General features: G+C 39.7%; 1 long non-coding RNA gene and 1 pseudogene across 1 annotated transcript; both read left to right on the top strand.

The window, feature by feature from the left end:
* The first annotated feature begins 26 nt into the window (after positions 1 to 26).
* Positions 27 to 20,856, top strand: LOC108394153 (uncharacterized). The gene is made up of 3 exons (XR_012121059.1): positions 27 to 380; positions 20,136 to 20,216; positions 20,404 to 20,856. It is a non-coding gene; the product is annotated as an uncharacterized lncRNA (long non-coding RNA).
* On the top strand, positions 5,268 to 9,118 carry LOC140843372 (10 kDa heat shock protein, mitochondrial pseudogene; annotated as a pseudogene).
* Positions 20,857 to 21,698: the final 842 nt, after the last annotated feature.

Genomic DNA, 21,698 nt, shown 5'->3' with positions numbered 1-21,698 from the left:
GGCAGGGAAGGTTGGGCGGTGGGTAGGCTGTCTCCTGTCACCAGAGCCTCGGCGCCCCGTGGGGATTAGGCACCTTAGCTCCTAGTAAGTCGCCGATTTGTTAGGGTTGTGGCCCAAGATAATGTTAGTTATGTGAGAGTCACGCTTTTTTTATTCTCTCCACTCAGTGTTCTACTCAGTACATTTTTGGTGTAGAACGACCTTGTTTTCCTTTGCTCCTTCAGCTTAGGCTGTAAGAGAAGCCTTCTCTCTTCAGTGCAGACCAAATTAAGTATTCACAACGTTTGTGAGGTAATTGGGCAGGCCTTGAAATGAACTAAATTGAAAGCATGTCTGAAATGGCAGAGAAGATTATTCCCAGGAGCTTAGAACGCCTAATGGTAAGATTTACGGTCGTTTCATGGGGCCATTGATTCTCCAACTCCATCTACTCTTCTTCCTAAGTTCCCTTTCATACAAGCCGTATAATGAGAGAGACATGATTCAAACACAGGGTCTTCCAACTCTATCATACATAGAGGTAGCTTAGTGATAGAAATGTGTGAGTCTAGAAAGGGATGTACATCAATGACAAAAATAGCCATTACATACAATGTAGGTTAAATATTAAGGAATATGTACATATTGGGTACATACACTTATTTATACACGTTCTGGATGTGTTAGCATGTGCATTATTTGTGATACTACAGGGTAACTGATGCATAATTACATGTAATGGGCTATAATCAGAGCTGGGTTGGGGTTTATTTGATTTTTTTTTCCCACTGGTCTTAACTTGGTTGGACATGAGAGAAAGTATCACAGGAGTCTTTAAAAACAGGAAAGGAAGTGTTATTAAAATGGGGGAGATCCATAAAGGCCTGTGTGTTCTGGACTGAAACTCACCCAGAAAGCTACTAGAGAGGAAATAGGGAAGGAAGGCTTCCTGGAAACTTGGCTGAGTTGCACCTGAACTGGTAGAAGTGTCCTCGACAACCCAGCAGGGGCAGAGAAGTCCCTGCTTACAAACACCCTCACACCCAACCACTTCTATAGTCTTTATCCAGTGTAAAACTTATTTGGCTTCCAATCTATCCGTACCTCAGGAGTAAAGGGTTAATTGTGGGAAGAGCTGAAGCTCGGGTAGTCCAGTCAGGCCATTCTTTGACTCTCATAGAACATAGTTTTCTGGAATGTTTTTAGCCATCTCAAACCACTCTGCCTCACCTCAAAGCTGATTTCAAAATGACAAATTGGAAAAAGAGAGTGAAAGAGAAGAGATGGGGGAAAACATAGTGCCAACTAAATATTTTTGTAGACAAGTAATGTTTACCTTTTATGTCTGTTTGTCACACACCATAACGCACGATGCCTGCATACCTTGGTTGTCCATACTAGTGTGGGGGTAAGGGGAGAAGTGAGGAACTGAACAGAATGCCAACAGTGTAGCTGGCAGTTGTCACCCAAACTTTAGAGTGTGTAAAAGATATAGTGCATGCACAGTCCCAAAGCCTGGATTAGCCAGTGGCTCTAATTTTATTTCTGACTTCTTATTTAGTCTGGAGCAGATCTGATTTCCACCTTTCTACAGAAAATGGGGTTAAAATAACATTATTGTAATCTTTCACAGCAGGGGTATGTGAATGTAATGCTTAGTTATTTCTTAGCACATGGGGAAAAAATAAATGCTTTGTAAATCTAAACTCACTGTCTCTTAGGAACAATGCTGAAGCCCAACTGGGGGCATGGTGGACCTCCACCCTGATGTTCCTTCCTGGTGCTTAGGGAGGGTGGTACCTCCTTTACAATCATGCACACAGTAAAATAAGAGTAACAACATCTGTAAAGACCTTAATGGTTCAGGAAGCACTTTTTATATACAAAATATGGATCAGTGAGTCTTTTGCTAAGCCTAGTAGATCCACAGACAAAAGAATCTAGAAAGAGATGTTTTCCACCCTAATATACACAGCATGTCTTACAGAGCCGACTGACAGGGTAAAATCAAGCAGTTTCCAACTATTCCCACAACTAATTTAACCATGTCATTAAAGGCTGATGGGAAAAGAATTCATCAGATTGCATAAAGTATTACACCTCACATTTCCTAAGGTTCCTGCTCTCTTCTACCTTCCTTGTTCTTGTTTCAGGGGAAGAAAGAGCATTTAATTCCTCCTTTGGAGCTCTTGATCCCATCTCCTTTTGCTTTTTCTGAACTTTTATTCCTCAGTTATTTCCATCCCGCTATTTGCATTTTCTCCCTCCTATGTAGTTTATATTCTAATGGGAAGAGACAAACATTAAACACATAAACCAACAAGATAATTCCAGACTAGGAAGTCCTAGGAAGGAAATAGAGCAGTGGGGGTTAAGGAAAGGACTACCTTAAACCAGGTATTCAGGAATGTTCTCTGGAGAGATGGTAAAATATAAAGAGACCTAAAAGATGACAAGGGAGTTAAGAGGAAAAACTGGGACAGCATACTCTAGCTATTGACAGAAATCAACACAGCCATCAGTATTAAGAAAGAAAGAGTTTATTCAGTCTTACTGAGGGCCATGACCTGGATGACAGTGGATCACAGAGTTCTGATCAGACTGTCCGAAAGCCCATTGTCTGGGGACAGTTTATATACCTTCTTACAACAGGGGATACATGCAGGAAAGAGGTTACATTTATCAGTGTATCAAAGTTGGTGTCAAGGGTACATCTGGTGTCTTAAAAGAATAGACTATCCACATTATGATGCCATCTATATGTGATAGGAAGCAAGGATTAGGATTATTACTCATTCTCCTAAAAAATCCTAACAGATTTCTTTCCAATTTATCTTTTTTGAGCATTCCAGCCTGTTTTCTTTTCTTGATCACTGGTGAAGAGCTGTGACAATCTTGCTGACACAGGCAAGATGGCTGTATGGCACCTTCACAGCACAGCATGAGTTGTCATGGATGACTCAGGGCCTCTACAGCTTGCATAGTTCACCTTGTTTGTGGAACCACCACAGGGACCATAATACTGCATTCTATTTCAAATAGTCAAAGGGAACCACAACAAAGGAACAAGATTGGCATGGTCAAGGCATAAAAGGGACAAGTAAGAACTTCAGGTTCAAGGACATAGCTGGAAGGTAGTGTGAGAGGGAAAGTGATACAATTCAGTTGAAATGTAGGGCATGTTGTGCAGAGCTTCCCATCTCAGGCAACGTGGTTTGGTTTGGTTTTATTCCAAATTCAGTAGGAAGCCACTGAAGCATTTTAAGCAGGAAAGTGATATAATCTGATTTACTTTTTAAAAGTTCACTCTGACCACCCATTTTGAAAGAGATCATGAAGTTTCTTCTAGGGCAACTCTATGCATTCCTTAAGATTTGGCTTCTACCTCTGACAGTCTTCTGGAAATGTTCTCTGAAATATCACCTATTCATTTGCTCAGTACTTTATGATTGAGTACAGTGTGCCAGCAATCTTCTAACAAACAAAAATATCTGCACTCATGAAGCTTACATGTTAAGGATTGCCTAGTGGCCAACTCCAAAGATTTTTGTAAGATTTCTTTAATTTCCCTGTAGCGTTTCACACAGTGGACCATCCTGTCCTTCTTGACTTTTTCTGCCATAGGTCACCAATACCGTGGAGAATCCTGGATTTCCTTCTGTCTCTCTTCATTTTCATCCTCCAAAACCCACATCAACTTTCTCCTCCTAAATGTTGTCTAGACAATTCTGCTTCTTCAAATATCAATAAAACATGTTCATCGAGCACCTGCTACTCACAAAACAGAATCAAATTCTCCTTCTCCCATAGTTTCCATTATTAACACCAAGCAAATTTTAAATGTCTCCAGTTGCAAGCCATCTTTTGATCTCCTAGCTTTCATTCCCACTTTTTTGTTAGATATCTCCATCTAGATGTCTTATAAGCATTTTCTACTTGAGCAGTAAAAATAAAACTTATCTTCATCTTATCAAACCAGTCCAACTCCTATTTTCTTTATGTTTGTTAATGATACCACTTAAAATTTTGCTCTTAAAATTTTCTGATTAACCTTGACTCCTCTTTTTTGTTCTTCATATCTAAATCGCCTGGTCCTTTACATTCTAGATCTGTCCTATTTCTCTCTTTTCTCCCCTGCTTTCCATTCCCACTCCACCTTAAAACTAAATACTGCAAAAACCTCTTAATTGGTCATCCTTTCAGGCTCTCCATTTCATTTTTCACATTGCTTCTAGACGTGTCTTTTCTATCCAAAACTCTAAATGGGTTGCTCCGTGTATCACTTTCAATGACTCTCCCACTGTCCAGAACTCAGTCTGTTCTCAGATTTTTCTTTGACTTTGCTCCTGGAACTACGTTATATAGTGGAACCAGTGGCTATATCAGGTCCAGTATTTTCAAAACTCCATAACTTTGCTCAACCTGATAGCTTTATTATATTATTCTCCCTACTATGGTCTTTATCTTTTTAAATTCTTCATCTCAAAGGCATGATTCCTATGAAATCTTTCCAAGTCTTCCCACGAGATCTGATTTCTCTTTTCTATAAATATACATAACACTTTGACCTTCTTTTATGTCTATGTATTACTCTGTTTTATTTCTTACAAATTGTAAATTGGTTGTCAACTTTGGTTGTACTTTTGTATCACTTAAAAAAATACTGATGCCTGAGTCTACCTCCATAAGTTCTGATTCAGTTGGGTTTGGATGGCATTCGGGGTTTTAAAAATATTCCCAGTTGTTTGTAATGTGCAACCAGAGTTGAGAGCCACCACTTCAAGACATTTCATCCTAATCCAGGTTTACACATGCCATCATTCTTCTTGAAGTGGAGTTTAGATAAGACACAAAATCAAACAAAACACCCTCATCACCAAGATTTAATTTGGAGTCAGAGGCAAAAGCCACCAATTGCTGATGAGACCACAAATAGTGAAGGTAGTATAGAGTTGGCACTATTTAGAGATGATCAGCACAGAAACATCTTTACACAAGAGTCCTCAAAACCATCATCAGATTCACCCCTCTCCAGTCATCTCATTCTGTTTGTATTCTTGTTTGTTTATTTGGCTCACTGCTTTCTCTCCAAACTCATCTTCCTATTGCTATTCTCTGCCCGCCTTTACACTAGGCTTCATGCTCAACCCCATCACTGAGCACTCCGTGCATGGAGTAATACCCAACCCTTCACCAAGACCTTGTCTTTCGTTTTGCATTTTCCCTCCTTAGGTATTATAGGAGTTGGAGTGGGGTCGGGGTGGGTAGGGGTTGGAGAAGATATTCAGCACTTTTTCCCATCCCACTGCCCCTCCAAATCATATTTTACCTTCATTTAAGGAAAAGGAAATTTATTTTGAGTCTATAATCACCAGCTCTACCCTTCTCTTCTCCTTTCTTCTTGGTCACTATCCTTCATTTGTTCACTTGCCAAGTGACAACAGCTGTCCATTCAACTTCACTCCTGCTACCCATCTACTATAATTCCAGTATCTATGTAGATGACTCAAAAACATGCCCTTAGATAAATAAGTGATAATACATCCAGACAATGGGATATTGTTCAGTGCTAAAAAGAAATAAGTTATCAAGCCATGAAAAGACAGAAACTTAAATGTATATTACTAACTGAAAGAAGTCTATCTGAAAAGGCTATTATACTATATGATTCCAACTATATGACATTCAGGAAAAGGCAAATCCCTCATTAACTAACAACTAACTACTAAATTAAATAAAAATGTTGACAGCTGTACACTTCATAATTCTACAAGGGTCATAATCTTAACTGTAAAAAATATTCTTCAGCAGGACGGTAGGTCTCTCTTTGCAGCAGTGCAAGAACATGGTATGAACTGTGGCGGTTGCAGTCATGGCAGGACAGACATTTAGAAAGTTTCTTCCCCTCTTTGACCAAGTACTGATTGAAAGGAGTGCAGCCAAAAATGTAACCAAAGGAGGCATAATGCTTCCAGAAAAATCTCAAGGAAAAGTATTGCAAGCAATAGTAATAGCTGTTGGATTGAGCTCTAAAGGAAAGGGTAGAGAACTTTAACCAAATATTGTGAAAGTTAGAGATAAAGTTCTTCTCCCAGAATATGGATGCACCAAATAATTCTGGATGACAAGGATTATTTCTTACTTAGAGATGCTAACATTCTTGTAAAGTATGTAGCCTGAAATGAATCCCTATTGAAATGGCACCACATGGGGGGGATTAAAGATAGTGGAATGAGAGGTGAGACAGAGGCTTCTACCTAAAACCCCATATAATATGAGAATACAATTAATACAACTAATCCTGAAAGAACAACAGGAAAGATGACTGCGCCAGAATGCATACACCTGGAGAAAAGACGAGACCTCACGGAACAGGGTAACGTACCAAAGCTGTGGCCCAGCGGGGCTCAAGCCCTTCACCCACCCAAGCTCACGGGCTGGAGGAAGAGAAACTGGGAAGGGAGGAAGTGGAGGCCTGGGACTGCTGAATACCAAGCTCCTGAGATCTGCTCTGGGAGCACAAACCTACATTTCATGGTCTTTCATTATACTCTCATGATTACGAGGTTGGAAAGCTAAGACAGGCAGAATTCCTGGAGAGACTGAGATTCCAGCCACTTGTGGAAAACAGGGATCCATATCCAGGTTCCCTGGGACAAAAGAAAGGCGGGCAGTCTGAGAGACTTCCTAACAAGGAAGCCCCTAGCAAGAGGGCTGCTAAAGGGGCAAGGATTGCACAGAGCTTACTGCTCAGGAGAAAGGAAAGGTAGACAAAATTGTCTGGGTGCACTCTGCCCAGCAGGTTGGGAGATTTCATGATTTCCAGGTACTCCAGCTCCCTGACTGGCTACACAGCTCCAAGGACCCCCTCCATGACAGGCAGCCTACTGGCCTTTCTCCTAGCCAGCCCCACTTGGTTGGTGAACTGGCAAACCCCACCCTGGCATTAGGCAAGCCACAGGGAAGATCTGTCTACAGCAACTACAAACACAAAGCATAGAGGCTTATACCTGTGTTTTCAGCCCACTGGTTCAGGCAGGGGAGACAGGCATAGCGCTCAGGAAGCAGGAAACAGCTCTTTGCTCCCCCCAGGCACCAATACCACTCCGCTTTTACCTGTGACAGTGCTTCAGGGGCTGAGCAGCTCCAGAGAGTAGAGCTTCTGGACCCTAGAGGGCGCCATATACAAATATGAAATGCCAAAGGAACATGGTTCAGAGTAAAATTAATATAAAGCCTGAGAAAGATGACATGGACCTCTAAACTCTTCTTGAAAGGCAGTTCAAAATAAAAATCATTAACATGCTCATGGAGATACGGAAAGATAATCATGAACTCAGGAATGAATTCTGGTCAGAGATTGAATCATACAAGAACAAAATGGAGGGCATTAAAAGCAGATTGGATAGAAGGCAAGTACGTCAACATAATAAAGGCCATATATGAAAAACCCACAGCCAACATCATACTGAACAGCAAGAAGCTGAAAGCATTTCCTCTAAGTCGGGAACAAGACAGGGATGTCCACTCTCCCCACTGTTATTCAACATAGTACTGTAGGTCCAAGCCACAGCAATTAGACAAAACAAAGAAATACAAGGAATCCAGATTGGTAAAGAAGAAGTCAAACTGTCACTATTTGCAGATGACATGATATTGTACATAAAAAACCCTAAAGATTCCACTCCAAAACTACTAGAACGGATATGGGAATACAGCAAAGTTAACAGGATACAAAATTAACACACAGAAATCTGTGGCTTTCCTATACACTAACAATGAACCAATAGAAAGAGAAATCAGGAAAACAATTCCATTCACAATTGCATCAAAAAGAATAAAATACCTAGGAATAAACCTAATCAAGGAAGTGAAAGACCTATACCCCGAAAAGTACAAGACATTCTTAAGAGAAATAAAAGAGGACACTAACAAATGGAAACTCATCCCATGCTCTTGGCTAGGAAGAATTAATATTGTCAATGGCCATCCTGCCCAAAGGAATCTATAGATTTAATGCAATCCTTATCAAATTGCCAACAGCATTCTTCAACAAACTGGAACAAATAGTTCCAAAATTCATATGGAACCACCAAAGACCCCGAATAACCAAAGCAATCCTGAGAAGGAAGAATAAAGCTGGGGAATTGTGCTCCCAACTTCAAGCTCTACTACAAAGCCACAGTAATCAAGACAATTTGGTATTAGCACAAGAGCAGAGCCACAGACCAGTGGAAGAGAATAGAGTCTCCAGACATTAACCCAAACATATATGGTCAGTTAATATACGATAAAGGAGCCATGAACATACAACGGAGAGATGACAGCCTCTTTGACAGATGGTGTTGGCAAAACTGGACAGCTACATGTAAAAGAATGAGACTGGATCATTGTCTAACCCCATTCACAAAAGTAAATTCAAAATGAATCAAAAACCTGAATGTAAGCCATGAAACCATAAAACTCTTAGAAAAAAACATAGGCAAAAATCTCTTGGACATAAACATGAGTGACGTCTTCAGGAACATATCTCCCCAGGCAAGGAAACAAAAGCAAAAATGAACAAGTTGGACTATATGATGATATCAAGTGGAAAAGCTTCTGTACAGCAAAGGACACCATCAATAGAACAAAAAGGCATCCTACAGTATGGGAGAATATATTCATAAATGACAGATCCAATAAAGGGTTGACATCCAAAATACATAAAGAGCTCATGCACCTCAACAAACAAAAAGCAAATAATCCAATTTAAAAAATGGGCAGAGTAGCTGAACAGACAGTTCTCCAAAGAAGAAATTCAGATGGCCAACAGACACATGAAAAGATGCTCCACATCACTAGTCATCAGAGAAATGCAAATTAAAACCACAATGAGATATCACCTCACACCAGTAAGGATGGCTACCATCCAAAAGACAAACAACAACAAATGTTGGCAAGGTTGTGGAGAACGGGGAACCCTCCTACACTGCTGGTGGGAATGTAAATTACTTCAACCATTGTGGAAAGCAGTATGGAGGTTCCTCAATAAGCCTAAAATAGAAATACCATTTGACACAGGAATCCCACTTCTAGGAATTTACCCTAAGAATGCAGCAGCACAGTTTGAAAAAGATAGATGCACCCCTATGTTTACTGCAGCACTATTTACAATAGCCAAGAAATGGAAGCAACCTAAGTGTCCATCAGTAGATAAATGGATAAAGAAGATATGGTACATATTAACAATGGAATATTATTCAGCCATAAGAAGAAAACAAATCCTACCATTCGCAACAACATGGATGGAGCTAGAAGGTATTATGCTCAGTGAAATAAGCCAGGCAGAGAAAGACAAGTACCAAATGATTTCACTCATCTGTGGAGTATAAGAACAAAGGAAAAACTGAAGGAACAAAACAGCAGCAGAATCACAGAACCCAAGTAAGGACTAAGAGTTATCAAAGGGAAAGGGACTGGGGAGGATAGGTGGGAAGAAGAAAGGGGACATTATGATTAGTGTGTATAATGTTGGGGGGGCATGGGGAGGGCTGTACAACACAGAGAAGACAAGTAGTGATTTTACAGCATCTCACTACGCTGATGGACTGATTATTGGGGTATGTGGGGGGACCTGGTGAAGGGGGGGGTCTAGTAAACATAATGTTCCTCATGTAATTGTAGATTAATGATACCAAACTTTAAAAAATGCAGATTGGATATAGTGGAAAAGATGATAAATGAAATAGAAACTAGAGAATAGGAGTACAAAGAAGCTGAGGCACAAAGAGAAAAAAGGATCTCTAAGAATGAAAGAATATTAAGAGAACTGTGTGACCAATTCAAACATAACAGTATTCACATCATATAGGTACCAGAAGAAGAAGAGAGAGAGAAAGGGAAAGAAAGTGTCTTTGAGGAGGTAATTACTGAAAACTTCCCCAATCTGAGGAAGAAGATAGTCTCTCAGGCCATGGAGATCCACAGATCTCCCAACACAAGGGACCCAAGGAAGACAACACCAAGACATATAGTAACTAAAATGGCAGAGACCAAGTATAAGGACAGACTTTTAAAAGCAGCGAGAGAGGGAAATAAGATCACATACAACGGAAAGCCCTTTGGGCTAACATCAGACTTCTCAGCAGAAACCTAACAGGCCAGAAGGGAGTGGCATGATGTATTTAATGCAATGAAGGAGAAGGGCCTGGAACCAAGATTACTTTATCCGGCAAGATTATCATTTAAATTTGAAGGAGGGATTAAACAATTTCCAGATAAGTGAAAGCTAAGAGAATTTACCTCCCACAAACCATCTCTACAGTCAATTTTGGAGGAAGTGCTATAGATGAAAGTGTTCCTAAGGTTTAATAGCTGTCACGAGAGGTAATAAAACCACAGTAAAGAAAGCAGAACAGCTAATTACTATGCAAATGCAAAATTAAATGAACTATCCCCAAAGTCAATCAAGGGATAGACAAAGAGTACAGAATATGATACCTAACATATAAAGAATGGAGGAGGAAGAAAAAGGAGGAGAAAAAGAAAAGAACCTTTAGGTTGTGTTTATAATAGCATATTAAGTGAGTTAAGTTAGATCTTAGGTAGTAAGGAAGTTAACCTTGAGCCTTTGGTAACCATGAATCTAAAGTCTGCAATGGCAATAAGTACATACCTATCGATAATCACCCTAAATGTAAATGGACTGAATGCACCAATCAGAAGATACAGAGTCACTGAAAGATAAAAAAAAAACAAGACCCATCTACATGTTGCCTTAAAGAGACTCACTTTAAACCCAAAGACATACACAGACTAAAAGTGAAGGAATGGAAAAAGATATTTCATGCAACTAATAGAGAGAAAAAAACAGGAGTTGCAGTACTTGTATCAGACAAAATAGACCTCAAAAGAAAGAAATTAAAAAGAGACAAAGAAGGATATTACATAATGATAAAGGGATAAATCCAACAAGAAGATATAACCATTATAAATATCTATACTCCCAACACAGGAGCACCTACATATGTGAAACAAATACAAACTGAATTAAAAGGGGAATTAGAATGCAATGCATTCATTCCAGGAGACTTCAACACTCCACTCACTCTGAATGACAGATCAACCAGACTGAAAATAAGTAAGGAGACAGAAGCAATGAAGAACACATTAGAACAGATGGACAGATGGACCTAACAGACCTCTACAGAACTCTACACCCAAAAGCAGCAGAATACATATTCTTCTCAAGTGTACATGGAACATTTTCAAGAATAGATCATATACTGGGCCACAAAAAGAGCTTCAATAAATTCAAATATATTGAAATTGTACCAACCAGTTTCTCAGACCACAAAGGTATGAAACTAGGAAAAAACTATGCAAAGAAAATGAAAAATCCCACAAACACATGGAGGCTTCACAACATGCTCCTAAATAACCAAGAGATCAATGAACAAATAAAAACAGAAATCAGGCAATATATGGAGATAAATGACAATAATAATTTAACAACACAAAATCTGTGGGATGCAGCCAAGGTGGTGCAAAGAGGAAAGTATATTCAATACAGGCCTACCTCAGGAAAGAAGATAAATTCCATATATGCAGTCTAAACTCACAATTAATGAAACTAGAAAAAAAGAACAAATGAGGCCCAAAGTCAGTAGAAGGAGGGACATATTAAAGATTAGAGCAGAAATAAATAAAATTGCAAAGAATAAAACAATAGAAAGAATCAATGAGAGCAAGAGCTTGTTCTTTGAGAAAATAAACAAAATAGATAAACCACCAGCTAGACTTATCAAGAAAAAAAGAGTGTCTACACACATATAAAGAATCAGAAATGAGAAAGGAAAAATCACTACAGACACTACAGAAATACAAAAAATTATTAGAGAATACTATGAAAAATTATATGCTAACAAACTTGGTAACATAGAAAAAATGGACAACCTTCTAGAAAAGTACATCCTTCCAAGGCTGACCAAGGAAGAAACAGAAAATCTGAACAGACCAATTACCAGCAATCAAATCAAACTGGAAATAAAAAAATTACCTAAGAACAAAACCCCTGGACCAGATGGCTTCACCACTGAATTTTATCAAACATTTAGTGAAGACCTAATACCCATGCTCCTGAAAATTTTCCAAAAAATAGAAGAGGAGGGCATTCTTCCAAACTCATTCCATGAGGCCAGCATCACTCTAATACCAAAACCAGGAAAAGACCCCCAAAAAAATGAAAATTACAGACCAATATCCCTGATGAACATAGATGCAAATATACTCAACAAAATATTAGCAAACAATTCAAAAATATAGCAAAAAATCATCCATCATGATCAAGCAGGGTTCATCCCAGGGATGCAAGGATGGTACAAGACTCGAAAATCCATCAACATCATCCACCACATCAACAAAAAGAAGGACAAAAACCACATGATCATATCCATAGATGCTGAAAAAGCATTTGACAAAATTCAACATCCATTCATGATAAAAACTCTCCACAAAATATGTATAGAGGGGAGTTACCTCAACATAATAAAGGCCATTTATGACAAACTCAAAGCAAACATTATACTTAAAAGCAAGAAGCTGAAAGCTTTTCCTTTAAGATTGGGAAGAAGACAAAGATGCCCAATCTCCTCACTTCTATTCAACATAGTACTGGAGGTACTACCATGGCAATCAGACAACACAAAGAAATAAAAGACAGACAGATTGGCAAGGAAGAAGTTAAACTGCCCCTGTTTGCAGATGACATGATATTGTACATAAAAAACCCTAAAGAATCCACTCCAAAACTACTAGATCTAATATCTGAATTCAGCAAAGTTGTGGGATACAAAATTAATACACAGAAATCTGTGGCATTCCTACACACTAACAATGAACTAGCAGAGAGAGAAATCAGGAGGATAATTCCATTCACAATTGCATCAAAAAGAACAAAATACCTAGGAATACACCTAACCAAGAAAGTGAAAGACCTGTACTCTGAAATCTACAAGACACTCATGAGAGAAATTAAAGAAGATACCAATAAATGGAAACATATCCCATGCTCATGCATAGGAAGAATTAATATTGTCAAAATGGCCATCCTGCCTAAAGCAACCTATAGATTCAATGCAATTCCTATCAAAATACTAATAGCATTCTTCAACAAACTAGAGAAAATCATCCTAAAATTCATGTGGAACCATAAAAGACCTCAAATAGCCAAGGCAATATTGCGAAGGAAGAATAAAGCTGGGGGGACTATGCTCCCTGACTTCAAGCTCTACTACAAAGCCACAGTAATCAAGACAATTTGTTACTGGCACAAGAACAGACCCATAGACCAATGGAACAGACTAGAGAACCCTGATATAAACCCAACCATATATGGTCAGTTAATATATGATAAAGGAGCCATGGACATACAATGGGGAAATGACAGCCTCTTCAACAGCTGGTGCTGGCAAAACTGGACAGCTACATGCAAGAAAATGAAACTGGATTATTGTTTAACCCCATACACAAAAGTAATCTCAATATGGGCTAAAGACTTAAATGTAAGTAATGAAACTATAAAACTCTTAGAAGACAACATAGGCAAACATCTCCTGAATATGAATGAGCACGAGCAACTTCTTCCTGAACACATCTCCTCGAGCAAGGGAAACAAAAGCATAAATCAACTCATGGGATTACATCAAACTAAAAAGTTTCTGTATGGCAAAGGACACCATCAACAGAACAATCTGGCATTCTACAGTATGGGAGAATATATTTGTAAATGACAGATCCAACAAGGGGTTAACATCCAAAATATATACAGAACTTACATGCCTCAACACCCAAAAAGCAAAGAACCCATTTAACAAATGGGAAGATGATATGAAGAGACAGTTCTCCAAAGAAGAAATTCAGATGGCCAACAGACACATGAAAAGATGCTCCTCATCACTAATCATTAGGGAAATGCAAATTAAAACCACAATGAGATATCACCTCACACCAGTAAGAATGGCCAGCATCGAAAAGACTAAGAACAACAAATGCTGGTGAGAATGTGGAGAAAGGGGAACTCTTCTACACTGCTGGTGGGTAAGCTAGTTCAACCATTGTGGAAAACAATATGGAGGTTCCTCAAAAAACTAAAAGTAGAAATACCATTTGACCTGGGAATCCCACTCCTTGGAATTTACCCAAAGAATACAACTTCTCAGATTCAAAAAGACATATGCACCCCTATGTTTATTGCAGCACTTTTTACAAGAGCCAAGATATGGAAGCAAGCTAAGTGTCCACCAGTAGATGAATGGATAAAGAAGGTGTGGTACATATACACAATGGAATACTATTTGGCCATAAGAAAGAAACAAATCCTACCATTTGCAACAACATGGATGGAGCTGGAGGACATTATACTCAGTGAAATAAGCCTGGTGGAGAAAGACAAATGCCAAATGATTTCCATCATTTGTGGAGTATAACAGTGAAGCAAAACTGAAGGAACAAAATGGCAGCATACTCAGAGACTCCAAAAATGAACTAGTGGTTACCAAAGGGGAGGGTTGTGGGAGGGTGGGTGGGGAGGGAGGGAGAAGGGGATTTAGAGGTATTATGTTTGGTATACATGTTTGGGAGATCACGGGGAGAACAGTGTAGCACAGAGAAGGCATATAGTGGATCTGTGTCATCTTGCTTCACTGATGAACAGTGACTCCATTGGGGTATGGGTTGGGACTTCATAATATGGGTAAAAGTAGTAACCACATTGTTTTTTCATGTGAAACCTTCATAAGAGTGTATATCAATCATACCTGAATAAAAAAAAAAGAAATGGCACCACATGAAGGTGCCTGTTTCACTGAAGTTCTGAAATCTTTCATCCTGTAAATAATTCCCATGTCTCTATTTTATAATAAAATAATAAATCCAACCTAATGAAAAAATATCCTCTAGCAATATGAACAAAAAAGACAAGTTTGAAAATGTGTTTTTGGGAAATAAGGAGTCATCTGGTTTAATTGAAACATAAGTTTTTTGGAGGATGTCAAGCTAAAAGAGGCTAGACTGGAGTCAGATCTTAGAGAACTAGGAGTATCATGTGTCTTTCGCTGAGATGGAGAATATGGGAGACAGAAACAAGGTCACAGTGCAGCCTAGCCATCTTTATTTGAATCCATTAGCTTGTCCCTTTGACAAAATCTTAGGCAAATCATCGAGCCATAATGTGCCTCAGTTTCCCAAGATGGTCATTACAATAGAAACAACTTCCTAGGCGTGTTGTGAAGACTGAGAGAGTGAGTTAAACATAAAACATTTAGAGGATTATGTGATAAAAAAAATAAGTGCTCAGGTGCTGCTCACGTCTGCACCATGCCCACACTACCTCCTTGGGTGTGTACTTTGCTTCATTAAAACACTCTGCCTGTACCTGCTCAACCTGCTTGTGAATTATTTCTCAGTCAGACTCAAGAACCCTCCTGCATGTTGAGGTCTCAGCTAGCACACAGGGAGATGTCTTCAACTGGATTGGACTGGATTGTCTGACAACATCTTGGTGACTGCAAAGGGACTTCTAATGCAGCCCTCACTAATGGTTTAGGCAAGGGGGGATTCTATGCTACTTTAAGGTACAGTCCTTGTCTTTTTTCTTTTGGGTCTTTGGTTGCTCTTGCTACTTCCTTGGTGGGCACAGATTGACTAAAAGCCACTAAAGCAGTTGCCACCTACAGTAAGTCTCCCATGTGAGGGTAAATTGGTCCTGAAACAGGTTAGATTTTCTCTAGGCCACCAACCTCCAGGCAATGTCCCTTTCAAGGTAGCCTGTGAAGCAAAACCATCCACCCCACTCTGGCACATTCTCCCTAGAGGGTGTGCTCCCAACTTCCCAGGATCCATTGCCTCCACTCATGCAATCCCTGGCACCTCCTCCTTGTCTCAGTGTAGCCCATCTTCCTTTCAGTTCCATGTCTATCCCCCTGCCTGCACGCCTATTCTCTTGCCTCTTCATTCACATCTGGACTCGCAACTTCTATACCCCTTTTCTCTGCCTTTCACACCTATCACCTTCCACTTTGGGATGAGCAGTCTGTTTGGTCTGTCTATGCCATCCAGGGTCACCTAGGATTTAAAGCATTTTGGGTGTACCTATGAGACAGCCAAGAATGAGACCTTGGCCTTTGGATCTAGCTTAATAACCCATCTAATTCGATGTCACCACACTGAGATGCTTTGTCTCCCCTCAGGGTCACTGAAAGTGATGTTATCAGGTTGCTCAGTCAAGCAAAGTCTACCCTGGACTTCAGGTCCTGACCCCTCTCCTCCTCCTCCCCAACTCCTGTTCTTGGAGCCATGGCCAGGGATGGCGTTCAGCCACAGCGACTCCTATGCAGTCAGGTGGGCCACAGGACCTCTTGTGCATACCTGATGGAGGGATGCTTCACATAACCTGTACCTAGAGGTACTTTTGGGTTTCTGGGGACCTCTGGACAACTCCTAGCCCCTTGAGCATTAGGGACACCTGGTTCCCCTGGGGGTAGTGGGAGACTCCTTTCTCATTTCAGGACCTGACTTAGTCATCGGTGATACCTCCTCCATTCTAAATGAGTCCTCATTAGGGTGCATCCTCAAAAACTTGGGAGGTCTTTAGACTCCCCGAAATGGAAGAAATTAATCTTCTGCAACACAGCCTGACCATAAACGGCACTCTAAACTACTGGCCCTTAGGATGTATTCTTAAAAACTCTGAGAGACTTTTAAAATTAGATAGGTTAAAAAGAAAGAAGCTGATTTCCTTCTATAATGACACTTGGCCTCTACAAACTGCTAAGCAGAGAGAAATGGCCCCAAAATGAGACCCTTAATTACAACGCCATTTTGCAACTGGATATTAATAACTAGAAAATCTTTGTATCAGCTTCTGTAGCTATGTGTCCTTATATGTTGCCTCCAGATGGTACTGCTAAAAAGTAATTGGTTTAAAGATAAGTGCTTGTAAAAATTAGGCATTCTAAAACTTTCAGAAATTCTGATATAGTCAGCATTAATGCTAATTGCAGTTTAATTAAAATAGACACGTTTTTACAGTTATCAGCATTAAAATGAAAAATTTTATTCTGCCTAGTTGATATGTTAAATCTTTCAAAAAAAAAAAAGAGTGAGGCTTGGGACAGCTGTCTGATGTTTAATGAAGCCTTCGAAGATAATCTAGCATGGTTGTTAACAAGTGAACTAAACAGGTGTAGGATATAAAGTTTTTAACAATAATTATGTGTTACAATATGTATACCTAAAAACAACTTGAAAATCTTTTTGGTAACCTGAAATCTTAACGTTTTGCTAAGTTAAATAATGAGTCAAGTTAATGAAATAGGTTATTTCCAAATAACATAAAATAATGAAACATTAATTACTGAATACAGGTTTATCCATTTTTGGCTTCTTTATTACAGAGAAAATAAAAACAAATTTGGGTTTACTAGTAAACTTGTGCTTACTGAAAGATTGTGTTATGAAGAAGCACATTTTTAGAAATTATGAAATGTATTCATATAAGTCCAAGGAAAGGAAATCTTGGGGCAAAATACCTCTAAAAACTGAAATCAGTCAAAGGGAGAAATAAAGTCTAAAATCCATTTATTGCTTACAAACTGTAGTCCCAGTCCTTCTCTCTTTCCTGCTCCAGCAGAAGCAAACCGGCCCTCCCCTCACCTCTTGGGTACAGATAAGCCCACCTTGCCCAGGTAATTACCCACTGATAGGTAATTATGCCTTTACTTGTCTGGGCTTGCCTAGGCTTGCCCCACCAAAGGAATGATGCAAATACACTAAAGCCACACTTCTCTCCACCTCTGAACTCCTGTTGATATGCAGACGTACTAAAGCCAGGTGAGATATTCTGAAAAGTTACAATTTTACCCACAATTCATAAATTTGCAAATCTAAAGAAAGCTACTGTAACAGTTTACAATTGCTTACTTCTTAGTTTTCACTGAAAACTAAAGTTTCTAAGGGTTGTAAGTTCTAATTAAGGACTTTCATGTAAAAGAAGATATGTTATGTTTTGATAAGATAAGGTATAAGGAATGGAAATGCATTTTTGAGAGAAAAGAAGGAAATTTTGTCCTAACATGAAGTTCGTTATTTAAAGAGGGGAAATTCTGAATTTAAAAAGAAAGTTGGAGAAGGGTTGTGGAAAAGGAATTTAATGTGGCCATGCTATGTGAAATTGAAGTAAATGAGTTTTGATATCAAGTACACAGCAAAATTTTGTTCTCTGTCAAAGGACAAAGTTTTCTTGAACTATTGCTCTGCTCCTAGTATTAAGATATTCTGAAGGATTTTTCTAGTTGTTTTATCAGAATAATTACTTGCACTTCATGTTTTTTGAATCAGGCCTTTTGAGTACTCAAGAAAACAAAATCTTAATATTAAAAGAGCTAAGCTTTGCTAACAACTATAAGAAAATAGTAATGTATCCTCCATTTACCCCAAGGTTCCAAGCACATAAGCTGGTGAGAATTATGCCTTTATTTGTCTGGGCTTGCCTAGGCTTGCCCCACCTTATTTCTGAACATTCCAACCCTCCCCCAAGGCAACAGGCCCAGCAGTACTCCGCCACAATAAAAGGCACAATGCTCTGCACTGCGCTGCTGCTCCCTCCCTCTTTCTAGGGGCAGCCACTTTCTCTTTTAGATAATAAAATCTCTTGCGTGGGCCCATGTCTCCCGAGTCCTTCTGGGTAAGGAGGGTTGTGGTGAGATACCCTTTCATTGGTGCCGTGACTCGGATGAGGTCCTCCCACTGACTTTGCTCTTCCTCTGGGAATCTGAGCTGCTCTGGGAACCCCCACTGCCCAATCCTCCTCCACAGGCTCACCGCCTATTTCCCCAGTTGCTTGTCTTCTTGCCCAACACTGGCCTTCGATTTGGTGAGTCTCCCCTTCATAGTCAACTTAAATGTCCCTTTGGAAACTGGGAAGTGACTGTTGAGTGTCCAGCACCCCCAAGGGCTCCTCCGGGACAGGGGCACCCCCAACCACGACTTTCAGAGTCACAGTTGATCCCTATAGTCAACCCTTCTCTGCCTCCCCATGGTGAGAATCCTCATCCACTGAGGCCCAGTCTCCCTTTATCTACTCATAAATTCCTGGTACGAGGTACCGATCCTCCTTGATGTTTTCGCCTCAACCACTTGGTTAGAGGTGGTGATGACCCCCTAACTGTGTCTCATCTTCTCTGCAGCCTTCTCAATTGCTCTGGGACCTCTCAGTGATTTGTGAACAGTCACATTCTCACCATGGAATCTGGCCCCTCCATTCCCACAGATTCACCACTAGGGTGCTTACTCAATAATCTAAAACCCCTCTACCTCACTCCAGACCTCAAACCGTTTCTGTTTGTTCACTACTGTAATGAGATCTGGCCACAATATCCCTTGGACAATCAGTCTAAATGGCCCCTCAGTGGCTCTTCAGATCCTAAAATTCTCCATGACTTACACAACTTCTGTGAGCACATGGGCAAATGGAAAGAGATCCCATATATCCAGGCTTTCTCCTACCTCTGAGCCAAGCTCTCTCTGTCTCCCAAGCAATCCTAAACACCTCCTACTTGCCTTAAAGTCCACACCCACAAGCTTTTTTCACATTCCCAAATATCCTCAACTGCCTAATAAACCCCTAGACAATGCACCACCATGGGCTCTCGTCCCCTCCTGGCTCACGCCAGGAGCTCTGTCTGTCCTCTCACTGTACATTACATCTCAATCCGTATGTGTGTAAATGAAAAATATTTTTCTACCTCTGGATGGTATTAATAAAAATTGATTTAGAGACAAGTGCTTGTGAAAATTGGGCATTCTGAAACTTCCAGAGAATTCTAATAGAAAATATTAAGTACTAATGCTAATTTAAGTTTATAAGATAAATTTTAGCCGAAATAAGCAAGCGAAGAGAGGCAACAAAGGGCCAGGTAGTTTATTTGAGTGCAACTCCTGGGTGATGTTCCACGGTCTGGGTATTACAGACCAGGGAAGTCACACCCAGTCAGGGAGGTGGGGCCTTATAAGGGATTAGCAGGGGAGGAGTGGGCAAGCTATCCTAGGGGGTGTGGAGAGGTATGATTGGCTAAAGGTGACATAATAGACAACTAGAAACTTTTTTTCCTTCCAAGAGGGAGGAGGCTGACATCTGGATCTTAGTTGGCACATCAGAAGGATGGAATTCAGGAAGAGCTGTCCCCTTTCCATATAAGGTACAAACCTTGGGGTCTGGTCTGTTCTCCCCCATAGCATCTCTCTGTTCTGTTTGCATGTCCTTGTTTTTCCTTCCTCCAGCCTAACACACATATGTCCCCAAACAATGCTATAAATTAGCCACCCTATGTAAACATAGCAATCGGCCCAAATGCAAAAAAAATTTCTAACCAGTTTGTATTACAGGATTACCAACCCCTCTCCAAATATGAAGATCCTTATTTAACCTGGAACACACCATTGCCACTTCAGACCAAGGGTTCAACTGAGGACCACCCACCATCAATACAAAAATGAACTTCATCGCCCTTAATCAGCAGGAAGCAGTTACTGAAGACTGACCTTCACCCCTTCCCAAATCCTCTACCACATATAAAACAGAAAAAGGAGGAGTATAAGAAAATAGTAATTTACCCTCTGTTTACCCCATGGTCCCAAGCATATAAGCCAGTGAGAATTATGCATGGACTTGTCAGGGCTTGCCTGGGCTTCTAAACATTCCGACCTGCCCCCAAGGCAACAGGCCAAGCGATACTCAACCACAATAAAAGGCACAACACTCTGCACCACGCTGCTGCTCCCTCTCTCCCTCTAGGGGCAGCCACTTTCTCTTTTAGATAATAAAATCTCTTGCATGGGCCTGTGTCTCCTGAGTCGTTCTGGGTAAGGAGGGTCATGGCGAGATACCCTTTCAACAACTATGTGACTTTCTTTATCTGCCTTTAAAATCTTTTATTTTCACTTTGATTAAATGATAAGTATTGTTTTGTGGTGACATATAGTCCTATTTAGGCAAGTGCCTTAAAACTTTTTGATAATTTTAACAACTTCCCAAAATTAAATTCTAAATAAAGCCTTTTACTTCTAGTTAACTCCGAGATTTTCCAGAGGGGTCCTGGAACATTGTCAGAGGATTTTCTCCCCATAAAGAGAACTATTTAGCTTTTTGGCTTATAAAAATCACCTGGGAAACATTGTCAAATGAATGATGCTAACTAAACTTTAGATTACTGAACTGTTATGTTACAGAAATAACCAAATTTCCTTGTCAATTGCCTGATGATGAACTCTCATCAGATATTTAATCATTGCTGTTTTTAAGTCTTTTGTCACTTATAGTTACTGTTTTACTCTGGAACTAGTAGAAAAACTAGATTCAAGCCAAACAAGAATTAATTACATAAGATTGAATAAACTGAGGAGAATGGTTTTAATTTTTATGAATTTTTTCAAGTGTTTCTAAGCTTTAAAAAAAAGGTTTGTTATTAAACGTTTTTGCTTCAGCTAATTTACAGCAGTCTACTAAATTATACCTTTATGAGCAGGACTGAAATATTTTCTTTCTCTTTACCTGATCCCTCCCAAATTTGGAAGCTCTCAGTGAACATTTTTATATTTTATGGCAGTATATTTATTTACATAAGTTCAATAAGAACCTGTTCTCCTTGTGACAAGACACAATTGAAAACATTGCTTATATT

This window comes from Manis javanica, chromosome 9 (genome assembly GCF_040802235.1).
Source record: "Manis javanica isolate MJ-LG chromosome 9, MJ_LKY, whole genome shotgun sequence".
NCBI lineage: Eukaryota > Metazoa > Chordata > Mammalia > Pholidota > Manidae > Manis > Manis javanica.
The sequence above is the reverse complement of the archived record's forward strand: the minus strand, read 5'-3'. Positions and strand labels throughout refer to the sequence as shown.